The 5,540-nt window shown below is 42.7% G+C and overlaps 1 non-coding gene across 1 annotated transcript; it reads left to right on the top strand.

Moving 5' to 3' along the window:
• The first annotated feature begins 4,058 nt into the window (after positions 1 to 4,058).
• On the top strand, positions 4,059 to 4,222 carry LOC148315632 (U1 spliceosomal RNA). Its single transcript, XR_015840741.1, has one exon. It is a non-coding gene; the product is annotated as a U1 spliceosomal RNA (small nuclear RNA).
• The last annotated feature ends 1,318 nt before the right edge of the window (positions 4,223 to 5,540 follow it).

The following is a 5,540-nucleotide window of genomic DNA, read 5'->3' on the forward strand; positions in this document are numbered from 1 at the left end:
CGGAGGAGTCAAACGCTTACTTTACGTGTTAAATTGTAGCGAATGGTGTGCTGAAACCCACACCGACGAAGACTACCACTTTTATGGAAACCCTAGTTTAAATTACAGCAAATCAAACACACAAAATCATACATTCTTCGTGCCTTTCAATGAAAACAAACGTAGTAACATCGCGCCGCCTTCAGTCAATGCGTGCGCGCTCCCGCGACAGGGGATACAGATTTTGGCAGGGGTAAGTACTTTGGTACGACACCGGCACGAGAGGAACTTCCGTGAGGCTAGCTTGCTGATGTTCACGGATTCGTGGCTAACAGAGCTAACGCCTGACACCGTCGTGGAATTGGACGGCTTCCAAATACTACTTGCGGACAGGACACTGGAAAGCGGTAAGAGGAAAGAGGAGGGCTGGCTGTGTTTGTTAATGATAGATGGTGTAACCCTAGGCACATCACAGCTAAGGAGCAACTTTCCAGTCGGGACAATGAGCTGCTAGCTGTTAGCATGCGTCCATACTTGACAAGCATCGCGAGTTAACAAGGACGCGCATGTTACACCCTGAAACAGGGTGAAATAATCACAACAGTGTTGTGTGTTGTTTCCTCAGTAGACTTTACTAGAATCCAATCAACAATTCACAACATGAACCGGAAAACAGTATTTTAAATTATTTACAACTCATATAAAATAAAAGGAAATTACACAACACTTTTAACCACTTACATTTTAACCAAACAATTTCTGTACAATAACCAAAAAGTATTGTTCCATGTTATATAAACCCTAGAATGCCTAATATTCAATGCAACACATCAATAAAGCATACATATTCTCATAACTGGGTAACTATGTTTACATTTAGCTTCAAACATAACGGGCACGACTCAGCTGCTTTCATGTGATCGAGGATGCGCGCGCGCGCACGCACACACACACATTCATACCCTCAATTATGGCTGCGTCACACGTAACTACTACGCTTTTTTCAACGAGCGGGACTCGCACAGTACACACAATCGATGCTCTTAAAACACAGCGATTTACATTGGATTCACTTTACACTACTCAATGACAAACAATGAATAAACTCCTAGCCCGCGACATACCTGAAACAGGGTGAAATAATCACAACAGTGTTGTGTGTTGTTTCCTCAGTAGACTTTACTAGAATGAGGAAAGTCTCCAACGGCCGCCTGCTAGGTGCATACAGACATAAATAATCGATCTCAGATTGTTCTTAACTATAGGAGAACCCAGATCGACAGCGTCACTAATGTGAAAAGCATGGAAATATTCAAAAGACAAAATTAATATTTAAATTCCAATCGTATTACAAATAATAAATGTTTTATTCATACTTTAATATTTCAAGTTGTTACACGCACGTAACAGGTGCGTGAGTAAACTGCTTAAAACTTCGATCGTCATTCGGCTGACCTACAAAGTGAGACGCTACAGTCACTTTGACGTTTTTGTTTGCTTGATTGTGGATGGAAATGGAGGAACAAGACAGTGGAAAGCGGACAATAAAAATGACGGAGAAACCTGTAGAAGATCACAAGGCTAAACGGATGCAGGCACGCAGGTGCAGATTTGCTCAATTGACCTGCATGCAACATCAAATTGAACAATTGATGGAGGATGATGCAAATGTTGACGCTGTAAAAAACTGAGCTTCGTGTTTGCTTTAGCGGCATGGAGCAAGAATTTGTGGACCTCAATTCCGGTCTGCAAAATTTAAAGACTGAAGAGGATTTTGCCCGATGACCAAAATCACTAGTTTGATCCAAAGAATTTAATTAATGGAAATGTGAGCAATGGAAGAAGGACGTTTTGAAACGTGCAGAGGAAGGATGCAATAAACAAATATCACCTGCTGATAGTAGATCTGCATCAACTAACTACACCCATAGAAGTAGAAGTAAAGAATCTAACAGAAAGAAGCTCACTTCTGTCAACGTCTTCAATTAAATTAAAGGCTCAAATGGAACAAGCATGTTTAAAGGCAAAGGCTGCTGATTTACAACAAAGGTTGGCACTTGAGCGAGAAGAAGCTGCAATTAAGGCAAAGAAGGAAATGCATGCAATGCAAATGGCACTCTGAGTCTGATGCTAAATTGGATGTCTTGAGAAGATATGAAAATACCCAGGAGGGTGGCATCCACATTCCTGATGAGTGTGTTACAATTTAAACAAGGAAAAAAATTCAATTACCATCAGAGCAACAAGCAGTGTTAACCTGAAATGCTCCCACTTCGACTATTCCAATGGCTAGATTTCCACATCAGACAGAAAGTAGAGAACAACAGGGACATGTGCTTGATGGCCTTTGCCAAGTAATCTCACAGCAAGCCAGTGTCACAGAATACTTAGCAAAGAGTCAAAAAGCATCGCTACTTCCCGAACTTTCCATTCCTACGTTTAAAGGCGACCCTCTGCATTATAAATCCTTTATAGGTGCCATTGAACATGGGATTGAAGGCCGTACAAGTGATAACCGTGATCATCTTCAATTTTAGCTGCAGTATACTAGTGAACAACCACATGAGTTGGTGAAGAGCTGCATCCATATGGAACCTCTGACAGGCTATACCAAAGCAAAACAAATCTTGAAGGAGTATTATGGTGATGTCTTCATGATAGCAGAAGCATATTTAAAGGAAGCCATGGATTGGTGTCAGGTTTAAAATGCCCTGACGCCTTTTTTAGACTGAAATAACTTATTAAATATGACTGAAAGCCGAAATAAACCAGGCAAAGTTTTCGTTTTGCGCCATTCAGAATGGGAGAGGGAGCCAGGAGGCGACACAGGCGTCTTGCCAGTTCAATCCCGTACACCCTCTGTCGCTCACCCTCCGTTCTGCCTTTTTATTAGAAGAAAACTCATACCTCAGCAGACAATGGGGGTCTGTCTCCAGGGAGACAGGAAAAGCATCACTAACTAATCACCAGGAGACAGTAAAACATCAATAACTAATCACCAGGAGACAGTAAAATATCAATAACTAATCACCAGGAACTCCAGCAGGCAGAAAATCACAACTCACGGTGTAAAGGTCTGTTTAACTAAAACATCAATCACCAGGGACTCCAGCAAGCAGAAAATCACAACTCACGGTGTAAAGGTTACTTTAACTAAACACATCTTCAGGATACTGTGTCTGTGTGTTAAAATAACAACGTAAGTGTGTTAAAGCAATTATCATTGATGCAAATAGTGTATAAAAACATGGTTAGAAATACACAAATTGTTTACATAAAGTTACTTGTAGTTATTGTGATCTTCAGCTTAACTTACATTTCCCACCTGTTGTGGATTTCTAATCATCAGATAAATCACGACCTTGCAGCTTTAAGATGAATCATCATAATGAAATCATACAACAATGTGATTATCAGTGGAGGGGCGAAAACCCTCAATAGGGACAAAATTCCCCTCCTCCCTTTCGGCGTGGAATGAGATCCTCATAATTTGATGACCATCAGGGAATAAAACATAAATAAACATTTCAATATGCCTAGTGAAAAATAACAAAACTGTCTCCACGCAGAGCTTGTCCCTGGGGTGACTTGGTGGAGGCCCTTGCCTCGTTGTAGGAGAGGACAGCCGTGCTTACCTCCCGGATCTTCGTGTGTGGTGTATGTGTGTGCACGTATTGGGTCAGGGACAAAAAGGGTCCATGTGTTTTTTAGGTTTCAGTGTCCAGTTCGAGTTTGTCATTGTCCAGTTCGAGTTCATCATTCTCAACATCAATCAGGTTGTAATGGTACATTTGGGCAACGAACATACGATTAACCATCGTCTTTGTCATAGAAACAATGCAACATGAACGAACTACACATAACAAAATGAAAACTATGATTATCCCGATAAATTGTGTCTTTCAAATTTTTCATAGTGGTCATAACATCAATAATTGTTTCATTTTCATTTGGAATGTATGTGCAGCAATGTTCTCCGAGGCTTATCTGTGGCTGGTTGTGTGGTTCAATGTATGTGTGGTTTGAGATTGTGACTCTGGTGGAGATCCTTTTCAAGGGACTTCCGTCGCTAGGCCTTTCAGCTTACCTGGCAGGGGAGATACCATGATCACGAAGGTGGTTCACCCAGGGTGAGGCTCAGCCATTGCACTCCGGCTGTACTGACCCCTGCGAATTCCCCAAATGTGGGAATCTCGACTGCGCAATTTCTGACAGTGGGGGACTGCGTTCGCGCTCTCCCCTGTTTTTATGGCTGCCAGGATGGCCGAGTGGTCTAAGGCGCCGCGTTCAGGACCCAGTCTCCCCAGGAGTCCTGGGTTCGAATCTCGAATTTCCCCATTGTGGGACTAATAAAGGGCAAATTATTGGCTGCCAGGATGGCCGAGTGGTCTAAGGCGCCGCGTTCAGGACCCAGTCTCCCCAGGAGGCCTGGGTTCGAATCTCGAATTTCCCCATTGTGGGACTAATAAAGGGCAAATTATTATTTTTTTGGCTGCCAGGATGGCCGAGTGGTCTAAGGCGCCGCGTTCAGGACCCAGTCTCCCCAGGAGGCCTGGGTTCGAATCTCGAATTTCCCCATTGTGGGACTAATAAAGGGAATATTATTATTATTATTATTATTATTATTATTATTGCACTGCGACTGGTGGATCCAGTCGCCACGCCCCGCGACCTTTGCTGCCGTCCGCGTGACTCCCATCATCTGGCGAGGGCCATCTCAGCATTCACTTGTCCCAACGAAGTTGTTTCAACACCTTGAAGAAGAGTTGGTCTCCAACACGGACGTAATTTCTCTGTGGATCAGAACACACTGACCAGTAATTGTGTCTTTGCATCTTTTTCGGTCAAACATGTTTTCCATGTGGACTGGGACCGATGTGCCAGTCGCTGGTGGTTCTGATGAACCTGAGAGTCTATGTGTGCAGCCATATAGGATTTCGGAAGGGGATAGTGTCATTCCTTCGGCTGGCACTATCCTCATTGCTGTGATTGAAACACAGTCTGGCCATTGTCTTTTTTGTTTCTCATTGTCTTAATATTGTCTGGCCTTAACAGTTCCATTAGTGCGTTCCACAAGTCCTGCAGACTGTATGCACAATGACGCTTTGAGTCAATTTTGCAGCAACTGTCCCACTTGTTACATCATTCACAAAATGCAACATTTTCACTTTAAATCACCCTTGAAATTCCAACTGTCAGGATAATTCGATTACACACACGCTTGAACACACTCTGACGTGGCTCTCACCACAGGATCCAATTATTGTGACTAATATGCAAATGGATTCACTTTCCTGTGTTTCTGCAGCAACACAAGTCCATGAAGCCATTTTTTGCAGTCACTGTTAGCTCAATGCTCATAGTAATTTGGTTGTGCGTTAAGATGCTCCTTTTTGGTCTCATGTTCCCTTGAACATTATGTTTACCACACACTAGACATGACCCACAAAAATTTTAAAAAGGTTTGTTGTCCTAGCTGTACTGTGGATATCAATCCCCCCTGTTGAGACATGGGAATTTCCATGACTCAATTTAGCAGTTAAATATCAAGTTGGTAGTGC

Source organism: Idiotropiscis lumnitzeri, unplaced genomic scaffold (genome assembly GCF_059441095.1).
Source record: "Idiotropiscis lumnitzeri isolate Australia: NSW breed Sydney's pygmy pipehorse unplaced genomic scaffold, RoL_Ilum_1.0 HiC_scaffold_72, whole genome shotgun sequence".
Classification (NCBI taxonomy): domain Eukaryota; kingdom Metazoa; phylum Chordata; class Actinopteri; order Syngnathiformes; family Syngnathidae; genus Idiotropiscis; species Idiotropiscis lumnitzeri.